Source organism: Suncus etruscus, chromosome 6 (genome assembly GCF_024139225.1).
Source record: "Suncus etruscus isolate mSunEtr1 chromosome 6, mSunEtr1.pri.cur, whole genome shotgun sequence".
Taxonomy (NCBI): Eukaryota; Metazoa; Chordata; class Mammalia; order Eulipotyphla; family Soricidae; genus Suncus; species Suncus etruscus.
In genome coordinates, this window is record NC_064853.1 from 115,409,753 (window position 1) to 115,429,609 (window position 19,857).

Genomic DNA, 19,857 nt, shown 5'->3' on the forward strand with positions numbered 1-19,857 from the left:
AGAGAAAAACTGAAAGACCTAATCTAAGACAAGACTACCCAAAAGACACACCAAATTTTGAAATAAAGATGGCGTTAAATCCCAGGACAATTCTTTCTCTCAACGTCAATGGACTAAATGCACCAGTTAAGAGACACAGAGTGGCTAAATGGATCAAAAAACTCAATCCAAGCTTCTGCTGCCTACAAGAAACGCACCTGAATAGTCAGAACAAACATAGACTCAAAATAAAAGGCTGGAGAAAAGTTATCCAAGCAAACAACACCCATAAAAAAGCTGGAGTGGCCATACTAATATCAGATAATGCAAACTTTATACTCAGGAAGGTTGTAAGGGACAAAGACGGACATTTTATATTAATCAAGGGGTACGTAGAGCAGGAAGAATTCACTCTCCTAAACATATATGCACCGAATGAGGGGCCAGCAAAATATTTAATACAACTGTTGACTAATCTGAAAAATAATATCAACAACAACACAATAATTGTGGGGGACCTTAACACGGCTTTGTCAACACTGGACAGGTCAACCAGACTGAAACCCAACAAGAATATACTAGACCTGAAGAGAGAAATGGAAGAAAGAGGCCTAGTGGATATATATAGGACACTCCATCCCCAGAAACCTGGATACACATTCTTCTCCAATGTACATGGGACATTCTCCAGGATAGACTACATGCTGGCACATAAAACATACCTCCATAATATCAAGAGGATAGAAATTTTGCAGACTACCTTCGCTGACCACAAGGCTCTGAAATTATTTGTGAACTCCAAAGGGACTCAGAAGAAACACTTTAACACCTGGAAGTTAAACAGCCTCATGCTCAATAACCAGTGGGTCCGAGATGAAATCAAGGAGGAAATAAAAAGGTTCCTGGAAACAAATGACAATAAAGACACAAACTCTCAGAACTTATGGGACACAGCAAAAGCAGTACTGAGAGGAAAATTTATAGCTTTGCAAGCACACATCAGGAAGGAAGAAGGAGCTTACCTGAGTAGCTTAATGACACAGCTAATAGAACTAGAAAATGCTCAACAAAAGGACCCAAGAATAGGAAGACAGAAGGAAATAACAAAGCTGAGAGCAGAAATTAACGAAGTGGAAACTCAAAAAACAATCCGAAAGATCAACGAAAGCAGAAGTTGGTTCTTTGAAAAAATAAACAAGATTGATAGACCACTGGCAAACCTAACAAAGAAAGAGAGAGAGAGAAACTTGATAACTCGTATCAGGAATGAAAAAGGAGAGATCACTACTGATATGACAGAGATTCAAAGGGTAATCAGAAACTACTTTGAAAAACTCTACGCCACTAAAAATGAGAACCTGGAAGAAATGGATAAATTCTTGGACTCTTATAATCTTCCACGGTTGAAGGAAGAGGATGTAGCATATCTAAACACCCCCATCACCATTGATGAAATTAAAACAGTAATCAAATGTCTGCCGAAAAACAAAAGCCCAGGTCCAGATGGATTCACTAATGAATTCTATCAAACTTTCCAAGAGGAACTACTGCCAATCTTGGCAAGACTCTTTCATGAAATTGAACAAACAGAAACACTTCCAAATAGCTTTTATGAAGCCAACATCACCTTGATACCTAAACCAGACAGAGACGCTACCAAAAAAGAAAATTACAGACCAATATCACTGATGAATGCAGATGCAAAGATCCTCAACAAAATCCTGGCAAATAGGATTCAATGCCTCGTTAAGAAGATCATCCACTACGATCAAGTAGGTTTCATCCCAGGAATGCAAGGCTGGTTTAACATCCATAAATCTATGAACATAATACACAACATCAATAACAAGAAAAATAAAAACCACATGATCATATCAATAGATGCAGAGAAAGCATTTGATAAGGTCCAACACCCATTCTTGATCAAAACTCTCAGCAAGATGGGAATGGAGGGAACCTTTCTCAATATAGTGAAGGCCATCTACCACAAGCCAGTGGCATATATTATCCTCAATGGAGAAAAACTGAAAGCCTTCCCTCTAAATTCTGGCACAAGACAAGGCTGTCCTCTCTCACCACTCCTATTCAACATAGCACTGGAAGTACTTGCTATAGCGATTAGGCAAGAAAAGGATATCAAGGGAATCCAGATAGGAAAGGAAGAAGTCAAGCTCTCACTGTTTGCAGATGACATGATACTCTACTTAGAAAACCCTAAAGACTCTATCAAAAAGCTTCTAGAAACAATAGACTCATATAGCAAGGTGGCAGGCTACAAAATTAACACACAAAAATCAATGGCCTTTCTATATACCAATAGTAATAAGGATGAAATGGACATTAAGAAAACAACCCCATTCACAATAGTGCCACACAAACTCAAATATCTTGGAATCAACTTGACTAAATATGTGAAGGACCTATACAAAGAAAACTATAAAACTCTGCTCCAAGAAATAAGAGAGGACACACGGAAATGGAAACGCATACCCTTCTCATGGATTGGCAGGATTAACATCATCAAAATGTCAATACTCCCCAAGGCATTATACAGATTTAATGCCATCCCTCTAAAGATACCCATGACATTCTTCAAAGAAGTGGATCAGACACTTTTGAAATTCATTTGGAACAATAAACACCCTCGAATAGCTAAAGCAACCATGGGGAAAAAGAATATGGGAGGAATTACTTTTCCCAACTTTAAACTGTACTACAGAGCAACAGTTATCAAAACGGCATGGTATTGGAATAAGGATAGGTCCTCAGATCAGTGGAATAGGCTTGAATACTCAGAAAATGTTCCCCAGAGATACAACCATCTAATTTTTGATAAAGGAGCAGGAAATCCTAAATGGAGCAGGGAAAGCCTCTTCAACAAGTGGTGTTGGCACAATTGGATAGCCACTTGCAAAAAATTAAACTTAGACCCCCAGCTAACATCATGTACAAAGGTAAAATCCAAATGGATTAAAGACCTCGATATCAGCCCCAAAACCATAAGATATATAGAACAGCACATAGGCAAAACACTCCAGGACATTACAGGCATCTTCAAGGAGGAAACTGCACTCTCCAAGCAAGTGAAAGCAGAGATTAACAGATGGGAATATATTAAGCTGAAAAGCTTCTGCACCTCAAAGGAAATAGTGCCCAGGATACAAGAGCCACCCACTGAGTGGGAGAAACTATTCACCCAATACCCATCAGATAAGGGGCTAATCTCCAAAATATACAAGGCACTGACAGAACTTTACAAGAAAAAAACATCTAACCCATCAAAAAATGGGGAGAAGAAATGAACAGACACTTTGACAATGAAGAAATACACATGGCCAAAAGACACATGAAAAAATGTTCCACATCACTAATCATCAGGGAGATGCAAATCAAAACAACAATAAGATACCACCTCACACCCCAGAGAATGGCACACATCACAAAGAATGAGAATAAACAGTGTTGGCGGGGATGTGGAGAGAAAGGAACTCTTATCCACTGCTGGTGGGAATGCTGTCTAGTTCAACCTTTATGGAAAGCGATATGGAGATTCCTCCAAAAACTGGAAATCGAGCTCCCATACGATCCAGCTATACCACTCCTAGGAATATACCCTAGGAACACAAAAATACAATACAAAAACCCCTTCCTTACACCTATATTCATTGCAGCTCTATTTACCATAGCAAGACTCTGGAAACAACCAAGATGCCCTTCAACAGATGAATGGCTAAAGAAACTGTGGTACATATACACAATGGAATATTATGCAGCTGTCAGGAGAGATGAAGTCATGAAATTTTCCTATACATGGATGTACATGGAATCTATTATGCTGAGTGAAATAAGTCAGAGAGAGAGAGAAAAACGCAGAATGGTCTCACTCATCTATGGGTTTTAAGAAAAATGAAAGACACCCTGGTAATAATAATTTTCAGACACAAAAGAGAAAAGAGCTGGAAGTTCCAGCTCACCTCAGGAAACTCACCACAAAGAGTGATGAGTTTAGTTAGAGAAATAACTACATTTTGAACTGTCCTAATATTGAGAATGTATGAGGGAAATGTAGAGCCTGTTTAGGGTACAGGCGGGGGTTGGGTGGGGAGGAGGGAGATTTGGGACTTGGGTGATGGGAATGTTGCACTGGTGATGGGTGGTGTTCCTTTTATGACTGAAACCCAAACACAATCATGTATGTAATCAAGGTGTTTAAATAAAAAAAAAAAAAAAAAGAAAAACTAAGCAGGGCATAAGTAGAGAAATAATAAAAAAAATAGAGCATAACTGATATGCAAGCCATGTAGCTAAAAATGGCAATTTCAAGAAGAGAGGGTAGGCTAAGTTCTTACTCTGCGAAAGGCACTCCAGCAGCTGCTACCATCTACAAGTGCCACTTCACCACTGGCTCAGTTTTACTGTTCAACCACTGAGCTCTGCAGAGATGGCAAACTGCCAAAATTTTAAATATGCTGGTATTTGGCTGACATCTCCGGGAATTTTGGGAATGAGTTTGGGGACCCTCCTCCCCCACATTCTTGTACCTCCAAAAGACCTAAGAGCTAAAACAGCCCCACAAAACCTGCAATATTAGCATATATTTGGAATTCTTAAACTGTATGGTTGTATGCATGTATGCAGACATGCAGCTCCAATTTATTTCAATATTGTCATCCTAATAGGAACACACTAATTTAGATATCAAAATAAATTCAAAGCCATTGAAGGTTTAAAAACAAAATAAATTGCAGGTAACCAACTAGCAGCAAATATCTTAGGAAAACTTCTGATAATAATTTAATTACTTCACTTGAAGATACATTAATTATCATAAACTTTTTGTGGTACTTTAAAAAATAATTTTATTACCAATTATCTCTAAAAAAGGCAACATAAAATATATTATTAGTGTCAGCCATGGGGGTAGGCGTGGGAATGAGTGGAAATCTTGGGACAATGGAGAAAGAATTTTCCATTGCTGGTAGAATTGGTCTTGGAACAAATGTATTATGAGCAGCTATGTAATACATGGTCTTTAAATAAAATAATTTACTAAAAATTGGAGCATAATTAAATAAGCTATAAAAATCAATACAAAAATTAAGGAAATCAAGAGCTGTTTCTTTGAAAGAATAGACAAGATTCAAGTCATAGCACAGCAGGGAGAGCATATGCCTTGAGAGCAGCCAACCTGGATTCAGTCCCTGGCATCCCATATGGTCTCCACAGCACCACCAAATTTCTCCCTAGGAAATTCCTAATACAGTTCTGGCACCAACTTGCAACAGTTTTGATATGACATCCTGACATGAGGAAATGGCAACAACTTGATCTAAGAGAGGGTTGCCTATCTCATCATGATGCAATCCAGAGACATGTCATCCTTTGCTCTTGCAAAATCAAAAATTGCTAACTACAGAAGACTGACCTTGACAAGCATGGATTGGGCAGAACATATCGAGGGTCCAGTGAGAAAGATCCTATCTTAGATCTTGGCCTAGGATTCGTCCAAAAACCAAAATCTCTAATTTCAGAGGTCTGACTTTGACAACTGAGACTGAGCAGAACTTCTGGAACCATACTGAAAAGCTCTATACTAGGCTTTGTCCTAGAATCTGAGCAAACACCAAGACCACTAATTACTGAATACTGACTACAACAACAGTGATGGAACAGAACTTATAGAACCATAAAGAAAAACTTTCTCCTAGCCTTCATCCTATGACGCAAATACCAAGATCCCTAGCTACAGAGTCCTGATGTTATTATCCACAACTGAGCAGAAAATTTCCTGGCACCATAAAAAGACCTTGAGGTGTGAAAATGAGCATACATGGAGCCTGTAGTTGTTCCCATGGCAGTATGCTTCAAGGGCAGAGAAACCCTGAATCTCTAAGCCAAGGAAATTCCCATTCTAATTTCCCAATACTTACAGTGCCTGTGCAAAAAAAAAAAAAAAAGAAGGAGAAGAGGAGGAGGAGGAGGAAGAGGAGAAGAAGAAAAAAAAAGAAGGAGGAGGAAGAAGAAGAAAAGAAGAAGGAGGAGGAGGAGGAAGAAGACAATGAAGAAGAAGAAGAAGAGAAGAAGAAGAAGAGAAGAAGAAGAAGAAAAAGAAGAAGAAGAGAAGAAGAAGAAGAAGAGAAGAAGAAGAAGAAGAGAAGAAGAAGAAGAAGAAGAAGAAGAAGAAGAAGAAGAAGAAGAAAAGGAGGAGGAGGTAGAAGAAGAAGAAGAAGAAGAAGAAGAAGAAGAAGAAGAAGAAGAAGAAGAAGAAGAGAAGGAGGAGGAGGAAGAAGACAATGAAGAAGAAGAAGAAGAAAGAAGAAGAAGAAGAAGAAGAAGAAGAAGAAGAAGAAGAAGAAGAAGAAGAAGAAGAAGAAGAAGAAGAAGAAGAAGAAAGAAGAAGAAGAATGAAGAAGAAACAAACCTTTTTAAGTAGTTGTTGGTTTGGTTTTTTTCTGTTTTTTGTTTTGTTTTGTTTTGCTTTGCTTTTTTGATCTTTTTTTGTTTTTTTGTTTTTTGGTATTTGCTGGTTTTTGTTTTTTGTTTTTGTTTCTTTTGTATTTTTGTTGTTACTGCCTTGTTTTGTGCTTTTGTTTTTGTTTTCTTTTGTTTTGTTACCTTTCTTTTCTTTTTTCCCTTTCATCTTCTAAATGGATATTTATAACAGCTAGATAGACTCCTTCTAGGTTTTATTTATTTTTTTTGTTTTGTTTGTTTTCTTTTCTCCTATCTTTTCTTATATCTCCAACAGAACCACATTACCAGAATCATCTTGTTCAACTTAATAACTTGAGGGGGAAAATGGATAGTACCAGGATCAGACATGAACATTTAGGGGAAAAAAATGGCCTGACTTGAACACCAAACCCAAAGTTAATGACAACAGAATAGATACCCAATCTAAAACAAATTGTACACCGTGCAGAACCAGTTCAAATTAGCATTATGGGGTAAATAAAGGAGATATGGAATGCATGCTGGGAACAAAGGTGGAGGGAGGACAACACTAGTGGTGGGAATGCCCCTCATCCATTGTCACTCTGTGCCTTAAATGTTACTATGAAAGATTTATAATTCACTTCATCCACAATAAAAATTTAAATAAAAAGAAAAAAAAAGAACACATACACAATGAAAACACATCCCCTGCTCAATGATTGGGATGAATAAACAACATTAAAATGGCAACAATTCTAAAGCATTTGTACAGACTTAATGCAATCCCCTATAAGAATTTTCATGACATTATTCAAAGAAGTGAATCAAACCACTCTTGAAATACATTTGAAAACAATCAACATCACAAATAGATAAATCAAAACATTGGAAATTGAAGATAGGAGGCATCACTTTCCAAAATTTAAGCTGTGTGCTATATGCCAATCAATCAGGCATGACATTGGAATACATGCAGATACTCAGATCAACGAACTATACTTGAATATTCTGAAACTGTCCCCAGCTATATTATCAATTAATCTTTGATAAAGAGGCAGAAATCAAAGTGAAGAATAGAAAGACCTATTCAACAAGTGGTGTTAGGGACAAACTGGTCAATTACAAGCAAAAAAGTTGACTCTGACCTTTCTTAACATCAGGCACAAAGGTAAACTGAAAATGTATTAAAAACCTTCGATACTCATACTTGAAAATATATAAAACACCATAGAGGAAAATAGATAAAAAACTCCATGATATTGAAGCTAAAGGCATCTTGAAGGATGAAACATCACTGTCTAAACAAGTGAAGCAATGGGACTACATTAAACAAAGAAGCTTCTGCACATCAATGGAAACAGTTACTAGGATAAAAAAAAAAAACTACCCTAAGTAATGACGAAGAACTCTATTTTTCCAATATCTATCTGATAGGAGTTAATTTCTGAGATATACAAGGCACTGATCAAACTTAGCAAGATATAAATATCTAGCCCCATCAAAAATTGGATAAAAGTAATAAAGACATTTTTAAATAAGAAATACAAATGGCCAAAGGCACATAAAATTGCTTAACATCACTAATTATCACAAAGATGCAAATTAAAACACAAATAGATATCATCTCACACCACAGAGACTGGAACACATCACAAAGATCAAGAACAACCAGTGCTGCTGCAGATGCAGGGAGATAGAGACTCTCATTTATTTGGTGACAATGCAGACTGATCCAGTCTTTTTGGAAAACTATATGGATATTCCTCAAAAAACCAGTAACTGTGCTTTCATATGATTCAGCAACACCACACCATTACACAGAAACTCAAAAACACCATGCAGAAAATCCCTCTGCATTTCTATATTCATTGCAGTACTACTTACAATAACTAGAATTTGAAAGAAAAAAAATACCAAGTTCCTGAGAACAGATGAGTGGATAAAGAGACTTTTTTTACATCTACTTAATGGAATACTATGAAGTAATTAGAAAAAAATGAAGTCATAAAATTTGCTTATACATAAATGGAAATGGAGAGTATTATGGTGAGTGAAATGATTAGAGGAATGGGGATAGATACAGAAAAATCTGACTCATTTATGGGGTTTAAGAAAAAATAAAAGATAGTATGGTAATAATATCCTGAGACTATAGAGATGAGGGATGGGAGGACCAATCCATGGTAGAAAACTTGGCACCAATATATGGAGTGCAGTTAGGATGCAGAAATATTTACTATGACAATGATAGTTGGAACTGATCACTCTGGAAAAGAACTGGGGACTGAAAAGGGATAAAATAATATGCAAGGCATTATTAACAATAATGCAAACCACAGTGTCTAAAAGGAAATAAGAAAATAAAGGAATATATATATATATATATATATATATATATATATATATATATAGAGAGAGAGAGAGAGAGAGAGAGAGAGAGAGAAACAAAAATATCAAAAGTCTATTCTAGTGGCAGGCAGGGCAGAGGGAGGGTGAGAGGACAACTGGAGCATTGGTGGTGGGGAATGTGTACTGGTCAAGGGTAGTTTACATTGTATGACTGAAATTCATTTATCAATAAATTTATAGTCATGGTGCTTACACAAAGTAATTATTAAAAAACAAATTTGAAATATGACTTCAGATTTGACATTTGTTCAGTAATCTTCATACATTTACATAAATACATAGCTGAGTAAAATTCCATTATTGTTCCTTGTATTTTATATATACAATATTCTTTAAAATAGAATTATCAAACCTAAACTCAACTGTTTAATCATGGTTTATACATATAAGAAGATGGTTTTAAGATTGACCAAGGCTGCAACTTAAATCTCATATTTTCAGTGCTGGGTATGAGGGGTAATGATGGAGTGTGGGAGCACTACGGTAGAGAGTTGACACTGGTGAAGGGATTGTTTGAAATCTTACGTACCTAAAACTCAACTGTAAATCATGATTTCTTTTTTTTTTTTTTTTTTTTTTTTTTTTTTTTTGGTTTTTGGGCCACACCCTGTGACGCTCAGGGGTTACTCCTGGCTATGCGCTCAGAAGTTGCTCCTGGCTTCTTGGGGGACCATATGGGACGCCGGGGGATCGAACCGAGGTCCGTCCTAGGCTAGCGCAGGCAAGGCAGGCACCTTACCTCCAGCGCCACCGCCCGGCCCAATGATTTCTTAATTAAATTAAAATATTTTTTAGAAAGGAAACAAAAAATTGGTGAAAAAAGTAAATAAGATGAAGGAACTATGGATACAGTGACAGGCCTCAGCAGTAAAATGGGAAAGTCAAAAATTAAACTGTGCTACTAAAGGCATGGCACAGGGTCTCATTAACAAAGAGAGGCTAATATAAAATAAGTTTTTTTAAAAAATAAAGGTTTAAGATAAATTTAATGAGCAATATTAAGAAATAAGCTTAGAATCATAGATAACCCAGGAAAAGAAAGAGAAAGGGGGGTAGCAGGGTTCATAGAATTAACAACTGAGAACTTTTCATTCTAAAAAGGGATAATTGTGCAGTGATCCATGAAGTCTAACAAGTGTCAAATTTATAGAGTAAATTTTTGACAAAGAATCTTTGTATCTAAAGTGAATTAAGGAAATCCTCTTAACAAATAATGGTGTGAGTCACAGAGAGCTACATGCTAAACATAAAAAAACTGGAACCATATTTCACACCACATTCCAAAATTAATTCACTGTGGATTAAATGCCTCAAGGTTAAATCAAAATTTATGAGATACATTGAGTAAAACATAGACAGAGCTCTCCAAGATTTTCAAGATTTCTTTAATTATATAACAACAGTGCAGATATATCAAAAACAATAAATAAATAAATAAATAAGACTACATCAAATTTAAAAAAGATTTACATGGCAAGAGAAACTCATATATTAGAATAAAAAGATAACCTACAGAGTAAGATTGGCACATCCTAGAGCAAATAAAATGTGCTAATATCCAAGTTATAAAATGTATAACTATGTTCAAAAACAATAAACATAAACAACAGAGAAAAAATAAATAGGAACTCCCCTACAGATGACATGAGGCTGAAGAACAAACAGTAAGCATAAGAAAGAGTATTTATAATCGCTTATTATATGGTAAATAAATATAAAAACAATGATTATCTCAAACCAGTGAGGATGTCATATATATATATATAAATTAAACAATCATTGTTGGTGAGGAGATGGTGTTAAAAAAAACCATCATTGACTTTTGAAAGATATTTACATTAGTTAGCTTCAATTAAAAACTATTTCCCCCAAATGGTGAAAACGGGGCATTTATATGACCAAGTAATTCACCCAAATAAAACAAAGCACTTTAATTAAAATGATTTATAAATGAGAAGTTCATTGAAGCAATTTGTACAACATCCAGAATATGGAAGCAATACATAGAATAAAATGAGACCTATATAGTACAGTATTTCTATACACAACAGAAGACTATGCAGCCATAGAAAAGGTGAAATAATTCAGTTCACTGCAATTTAGATGAAACTGGAGGATAACATGTTAAATAAAATAATTCAGAGAGTAAAGGACAATATGCTCCCACTCATTTGTATATACAGGCAAACACATGACCTTGGATTTATACAAGTTAAATTACCAAGTAGTAGAGTAAGGCAAGAGTGGAAAAATAAGAGGTGGATTATAAGTATCTTAAGGAGAGTGGTAGATGATCTTGACTACTTTGGTGGTAATGAGATGTACCTAAAAACTAAGTACATAAAAACTATAAATATTAGTAGAGACTTCAGTGATAGCAAAGTGGGTAGGGCCTTGCATCCAATTTACCTGTGTTCAATCCACTGCACCACCAGCAAAACTCACCTCAGTAAAATCATCATGAAGAAATAAATCTAGGGGATAGACAGTGACTACGAAAAGCAAACTCCTAGCTTGTTAGAATTATAGAGAGCAAGGGGGAGGCATTGAGTAGAAAGGGTTCAACTGACAGTGGTAAATATATATTGGTACTTTAGTAGAGAGTATGGTGCAGTAATATTGTGTCCTTAAAACATAATTATGCTCTTGTACACCAATATAACCCTGAAAATCAAAAATAAAATTATAAAATATAATACCTGAGACTTTGTGAAATATTAAAATATAAATTAATCTTAGGGCCGGAGAGATAGCATGGAGGTAAGGCATTTGCCTTTCATGCAGAAGGACAGTGGTTCGAATCCTGCATCCCATATGGTCCCCTGTGCCAGCCAGGGGCAATTTCTGAGCATAGAGCCAGGAGTAAGCCCTGAGAGCTGTTTGGTATGACCCAAAAACCAAAGCCCCAAATATTATATATATATGTATATATATATATTAATCTTAAACATTTTGTCTCAAAAAATATAAAATGGTATTACCTGTGTTTGTATATGGTACTAACCACCAGGACTATCTACCCACATAAATATCTCTATTATGACATTGAAGATGTACCTTCATGTTTAATAATAGTAATTTCTGAGAAAATTTTTATTTGGCTCAAAAATTGGATACATCATTATATTTCTCTGAAGTATACTAAATTTAGGGAATGTGTAAAGTGAGTTTTAGAATAAAATTAGGGCAAATACTCTTATTTCCTTTTCTAATAAAAATATAAAGTCAAGATGAGTTTTTATAAACATGACAATAAACTTCTACTTCTATAATAAAGCTGCATAACATAAATAATGTAATTATGTAGTATAGGACAATGTATTATTAAGCACCAGATTCAAGAGAAACTTAGGATAGTTAGTTCAAATACAATATGACTTTCAGTATTGCCAAGGTCAATGAGACCCGGAACAATCAACTTGATCTATATCTGGTTTTACTCATTTTTCTTATTTGTAATTCTTCCCTTTCTTGTATATCTGCCATTTTATTTTATTTTATGCCATAACTCACATTAACTCCCTACCACACAGATAGTTTTTAATTGCCCAGGAGTTGTACACTGCACATGCTGAAAAGCAGAACAGAGTGTGATCAATCCCTCCCTGTTTTCAGGGACTAGTTGTTCTTATTTCCTATGTCTTAGATATCTTTATAATTTTGCTTTAAATTACTTGTTTACAACACAGGGACATCTCCCACCTTAAACGTATGTCATGTGGAAACAACTTAAACTCTAGGGAACTAGACACCGACCGTCCAGCCTTGACTCCTGGATCCCAGACATAGAAACTACAGAGTGCTCCACAACAGCTCCAGGAGCCAAATCCCTTCGAAGGGAATTCATAATGCTGCTCTGATGCCAACATGCGCCAGTGCTAAATTGATAACCTGACAACGAGGAAATGGGAACAAGTTGTTCTAAGAGCAAGTTGTCCTTCCTCATCAGCCAACGATAAGACAAAATCAGAAAACATTTCACCCTTTAACATGAGCAAAAGCCACAATCGCTATATACAGATGACTGGTTGTTACAACCAGGACTGCACAGTATGCATTCAGGAACCAACAACAACAACAACAGAAGCAGCAACAAAAATCTCTAGCCTAGCTTTTGGTCTACAATCTGTTCAACAAACAAGATCTCCCATTCCAGAGGTTTGACTGAGACAACTGCAACTGAACGGGTCTTCCGGAAACATAACGAAAGACTTTATCCCAGGCTACATCCTAGGAGCAACATAATGACCAAGACCACCAACTACAGAAGATGGATTAAAACGACACTGAAGAAGCAGAACTGCTAGAACCACAAAGAAAGACTTCACCATAAGCTCCATCCCTTGAGCTGCACAGTCACCAAAATCTCTAGATAAGAGATCTGATTTTACCATCCAAGACAAAGCAGAAGTCTTCCATACACCACGAAAGCACTGAGGGGAGAGTAAATGATCATGCAAGGAGTCTATAGTTAATCCCATGACAGTATACTTCAGGGGTGGAGAAACCCTGTATCTCCTAGGCCAAGGGAATTCCCTCTATAATACCCCCAATAGTTACTGTGCCTATGCAGGGGGGAAATGAAAAGGAAAAAAAAGCACAAAACAATCATTTTCCCACATATTTATTTATTGATTGATCAATATTTTTGACGTCTTTATTTTGGTGTAGAGATTGAAGTTGATGTCTCCAATATTATTTTATTTTACTTTATTTTATCTTATCTTTCTCTTTCTTTTTGTACTCAGCATGATTTGATTTCAGAACTGAGACTATTGTGTGGTGCTTGTCTTTATTGCTGTAGTGCTCACTGGAGATTTAATTTGATATTTCTTTCTGTATTGTTGTGGTGTTTCAATTACCTTTCCACATCCTCTCTCAAACTGAGATTGAAAGCCTCTAGGACTCCGCCCATTTTCAGCGTATTTAACTTCTATTTTATTTTATTTTTTTCTTACTTTGTACCCCAATCTATTGCTTTTCTTTCCTTCAAACAAAACCACATAACTCGATTTATCTAGCTCTGCCTCTTAAATAGAGGGGGAAACAAGGAAGGATACCAGGACCAACCACACATATGATCACTAATAGTAAGCTAGACAAAGAGGAGACCACCTACTCTAGCAGCCTGGGGAGCAGTGATGGTGATGTATATGGGTTGCAGAAAGAGAACTGGGATGGGGTGAGGACAAATTTGGTAATGGGTATTCCCCTGATTCAATGTTAATATGTAAAATACTACTGTGAAAGATATGTAAGCCATTATGATCAAAAAAAATTTTTAAGAAATTACAGTAGGTAGGACATGTGAAAAAGTAGTTGTAATCATCTAAATAATTTTGCCACAAATTAGTTTACTATTCCTTTATAAATATTTGTCAGTCTATATTCTTAGGCTTTTTATAAGCTGTCATGTTTTCATAGGCAGCATATTTTCACCAACAGATAAAATTTCAATAAAATGTATGGAATATTTTATTTTGATGACAATAAATTAAACAGAAATTTAGTTTTATAACAATTTGTGTTTGAAGCGATAGTACAGCTGGTAAGGATCTTGCCTTGCAAGGGGATAACCAGGATTTGATCTCTGGCATCCCATATGGTCACTGAATACCACCAGGAGTGATTCCTGAGTGAGAGCCAGGAGTAAACCCTGAGTAGTAGCCAATGTGAGCCAAAGTTCAAAAATATACTAAATTGTTAAACCTGTGAAGTCATACCTATAGCTATTTTAGTTTAATTAAAGCACTGTGAGTTACAATATTTTTAATGATAGAGTTCTATGCATACAATATTTCTTTTTTTGTTTTTTTTTTATTTAAACAACTTTATTACATACATGATTGTGTTTGGGTTTCAGTCATTTAAAGAACACCACCCATCACCACTGCAACATTCCCATCACCAATGTCCCAAATCTCCCTCCTCCACACCCAACCCCCACCTGTACTCTAGACAGGCTTTCTATTTCCCTCGTACATTCTCAATATTAGGATACTTCAAAACGTAGTTATTTCTCTAACTTAACTCATCTCTGTTTGTGGTGAGCTTCATAAGGTGGGCTGTTACTTCCAGATCTTTTCCTTTCGTGTCTGAAAGTTGTTATTGCAAGAATGTCTTTCATTTTTCTTAAAACCCATAGATGAGTGAGACCATTCTGCGTTTTTCTTTCTCTATCTGACTTATTTCACTCAGCATAATAGATTCTATGTACATCCATGTATAGGAAAATTTCATGACTTCATCTCTCCTGATGGCTGCATAATATTCCATTGTGTATATGTACCACTGTTTCTTTAGCCATTCATCTGTTGAAGGGTATCTTGGCTGTTTCCAGAGTCTTGCTATGGTAAATAGTGCTGCAATGAATATAGGTGTAAGGAAGGTATTTTTGTATTGTATTTTTGTGTTTCTAGGGTATATTCCTAGGAGTGGTATAACTGGGTCATATGGGAGCTCGATTTCCAGTTTTTGGAGAAATCTCCATATCGCTTTCCATAAAGGTTGAACTAGACGGCATTCCCACCAGCAGTGGATAAGAGTTCCTTTCTCTCCACATCCCCACCAACACTGCTTGTTCTCATTCTTTGTGATGTGTGCCAATCTCTGGGGTGTGAGGTGGTATCTCATAGTTGTTTTGATTTGCATCTCCCTGATGATTAGTGATGTGGAGCATTTTTTCATGTGTTTTTTGGCCATTTGTATTTCTTCTTTGTCAAAGTGTCTGTCCATTTCTTCTCCCCATTTTTTGATGGGATTAGATGTTTTTTTCTTGTAAAGTTCTGTCAGTGTCTTGTATATTTTGGAGATTAGCCCCTTATCTGATGGGTATTGGGTGAATAGTTTCTCCCGCTCAGTGGAGGGCTCTTGTATCCTGGGCGCTATTTCCTTTGAGGTGCAGAAGCTTCTCAGCTTAATATATTCCCATCTGTTAATCTCTGCTTTCATTTGCTTGGAGAGTGCAGTTTCCTCCTTGAATATGCCTTTAGTCTCAATGTCCTGGAGTGATTTACCTACGTGTTGTTCTATATATCTTATAGTTTCAAGTCTGATATTGAGGTCTTTCATTCATTTGGATTTAACCTTCATACATGATGTTAGCTGGGGTCTAAGTTCAATTTTTTACAAGTGACTAGCCAGTTGTGCCAACACCACTTGTTGAAGAGGTTTCTTTTGCTCCATTTAGGATTTCTTGCTCCTTTATCAAAAATTAGGTGATTGTATGTCTGTGAAACATTCTCTGAGTAGTCAAGCCTATTCCACTGATCTGAGGCCTGCATTTATTCCAATACCATGCTGTTTTGATAACTATTGCTTTGTAGTACAGTTTAAAGTTGGGAAAGTAATTCCTCCCATATTCTTTTTCCCAATGATTGCTTTAACTATTCTAGGGTGTTTATTGTTCCAAATGAATTTCAAAAGTGCCTGATCCACTTCTTTGAAGAATGTCATGGGTATCTTTAGAGGGATCACATTAAATCTGTACAATGCTTTGGAGAGTATTGCCATTTTAAGGATGTCAATCCTGCCAATCCATGAGCAGGGAATGTGTTTCCATTTCTGCGTGTCCTCTCTTATTTCTTGGAGCAGAGTTTTATAGTTTTCTTTGTATAGGTCCTTCACATTTTTAGTCAAGTTGATTCCAAGATATTTGACTTTGTGTGGCACTATTGTGAACGGGGTTGTTTTCTTAATGTCCATTTCTTCCTTATTACTATTGGTGTATAGAAAGGCCATTGATTTTTGTGTGTTAATTGTGTAGCCTGCACCTTGCTATATGAGTCTATTGTTTCTAGAAGCTTTTTCGTAGAGACTTTAGGGTTTTATAGGTAGAGTATCATGTCATCTGCAAACAGTGAGAGCTTGACTTCTTCCTTTCCTATCTGGATTCCCTTGATATCTTTTTCTTGCCTAATTGCTATAGCAAGTACTTCCAGTGCTATGTTGAATAGGAGTGGTGAGAGAGGACAGCATTGTCTTGTGCCAGAATTTAGAGAAAAGGCTTTCAATTTTTCTCCATTGAGGACAATATTTGCCACTGGCTTGTGATAGATGGCCTTTACTCTATTGAGAAAGGTTCCTTCCATTCCCATCTTGCTGAGAGTTTTGATCAAAACTACCACCAGAAGGTCCTAAAGACCCCATAAGTTCATTCCTCAAATAAGATCAGTTCTGTAAAGCAACTCACAGGTTCTCTTAACTTCAACCATTTGCTATTCTTTCATGAAGTTTATTTATATACCACATATCTGTATCTGTCTCTTTTATTCTGACTTTACTCAGCAAGCATTCACTCTTGAAAAAATAAAACCCAACTATTATAAATGATCCACAAACTTTATAATTTATTGACAAATATTAAGATAGCTTATGCTTAAAGTCAGGTCTTTAAACAATAATTTTAACTGATCTATAGAAAAGCAATTGAAATTTACAAACTTATCTTATTATTCATTTTAAATTTCCTGAAAAATAATTTTCTATTTATAATTTTCTACTTATCCACCATTACTATGGATGATAATTTTGAGTATAATTTACCCTCGGGCAAAATATCTTGGCAAAATTAGTGCAGGCTAAAAGTTATCATGTGGGAAACTTTATATGTAGCTGGTCAGCATCATTGTAGCTGCCCAAACCCTAGAGATTGATTGTAAGCTTTCTACAACAGCAGCAATTTGATCATCTTGCAATATATGTAGACACATGGAAGTTTTGCAAGGTACCTATATTTGTTCCTAGCATACCCTTTATTAAGTAAAAACAGGTCTTGTTCTGAGGTACTGAGGAAGGGGATGGAAAGAATAAAAAGAGAAAGTAACACACTCATGGGAAAATGCAGACTTCTCCAAAGGTGGAGAAAGCCAGGGTAATCTCAGAATTAAAGTACTGGAATATAAAAGTACACATCTCAAGAAGGGAGATGCAGGCAACATGTGTATGCAGACATCTTGTACATGGGCTGGCAACATACATGTGTCAACATACTTTTAAAAATTGGGGGGATGAATAAAAGAAAGATAGGGTCAAGAAATATCTTAGCAGTCAGGTTTTTCATATTTTAATGATAGAAATAATATGCCTTAGACTTCTAAAAAAAAGCTATTCAGAACTGAATAAAATCACAGGGAAAATCACTTCCAAGATTAACTATAAAGGTATAGATTTTCTAACACAGTACATAATGGCATCTAGAGATGACAGTGTGCATTGAAGATTAGAGATAGCTTGGTATTCTATAATTCAAGGAGGCTAGTTCAAATTCAAAACTGAAAATTAGAGTGGAGTGTTATAAAAACCATATATCTATTTAATAATCATAAACTGATTATCAGGAAAAGACTTCACATAGTAACAGAAAATGTCAAAATACAAAACCAGTTCGATTCCTAGCTTACTAAACAAAAAAGTATAATGAGAACCTAACTTTTCTTCCTTAATAGATTCTATTTTCCTTCACACCAAAGCTGATCATCTTCTTCCCCAAGGACTACAACTAGTATGATTTTATTCTACCAGTGATTTAAATTTTTATACCCACAAAATTTTGATTGTTACTTTTAAACTAACCTAGCTTTTTGTCCCAAACCTATATCAAAGGCTTAGAATTTTGGCACTGCAAGTGCCAAAAAATGTAAACTGTTTTCCTCTGCATATGATTGTTAGCATTATTGTAGAATTTCATATTTTATTAGCACTTAAATTGTAGTTCTGACTGGGCTCAGCCTCACATTAACTCATTTCACATTACTAAAATATCCTTCTAAAAATAATTTTTAAAAAATCACTCATGTCAGAATTCTTAAGTCCATTAGCAAGGCAGAAGAATATGTTTTGTAATACTTTAGGAAATACCTATTGATTCACCATGGAAAACCAATCAAAATAGATATGTAAGTGTAAATATCCCCTTCAAACTCATTCACAGTGAGACATGCATTTGATTCTTCTAAAGAAAGGGCACCACTTTTTAGGTAAAAGATTTTATTTTTTCTAAGAGCTAGAGTTTTTAGAAAAAAATGAAGCAGAGCCAGAGAGATAGCATGGAGGTAAGGTGTTAGCCTTTCTTGCAGAAGAACAGCAGTTCGAATCCCATATGGTCCCCTGTGCCTGCCAGGGGTGATTTCTGACAACAGCACTTTTACTAGCATTCAGTTTTGGGTGTCTCCAGAACCTCAGTTCTCATCCACTCTTCTGTAATAAAACTGCCTACCTAGTATCACTGGAGAGTACCACACCCATACCCTTTAACTACTATTTGTTCTCCATTCCCTATAAATGTGAAGGAAAGTAGATAAGTTGTCACACTGTCCCTGTCCTAATTGATGCAGACATTTGGTCCCATGTAAATTGGGCTCTGACAAAAGTTGATACATTAAAATAAAGTTAGGTAACATAATTTGGTTTCAATTCACATAAAAATTCCTATTAAGTAATAAAATCTGTTTTTTTGTTGTTGTTTTTGTTTTTGTTTTTGGGCCACACCCGGCATTGCTCAGGGGTTACTACTGGCTGTCTGCTCAGAAATAGCTCCTGGCAGGCACGGGGGACCATATGGGACACCGGGATTCGAACCAACCACCTTTGGTCCTGGATTGGCTGCTTGCAAGGCAAACACCGCTGTGCTATCTCTCTGGGCCCAATAAAATCTGTTTAAGAAAAAAAATTCCTTGGTCTATCCCACTGAGAGACATTCCTTGGTCTATCCCACTGATCTGAGGGTCTGTCTTTATTCCAGTACCATGCTGTTCTAATGACTATTACTTTGTAAAACAATTTAAAGTTGGGGGAATTGATGCTTCCCATAGTCCTTTACCAAAGGTTGCTCTAGCTATTTGTGGGTGTTTAATGTTCCAAATGAATTTCAGAAGTGTTTGATCCACTTATTTAAAGGATATCCTGGGAATTCTTAGAGGAATTGCATCAAACCTGTATAAAGTTTTGGGAGGTATTGCCATTTTAATAATGTTAATTATCCCAATGCATGAGCAGGGTATATGTCTTCATTTCCTTGTATCCTCTTTTATTTTT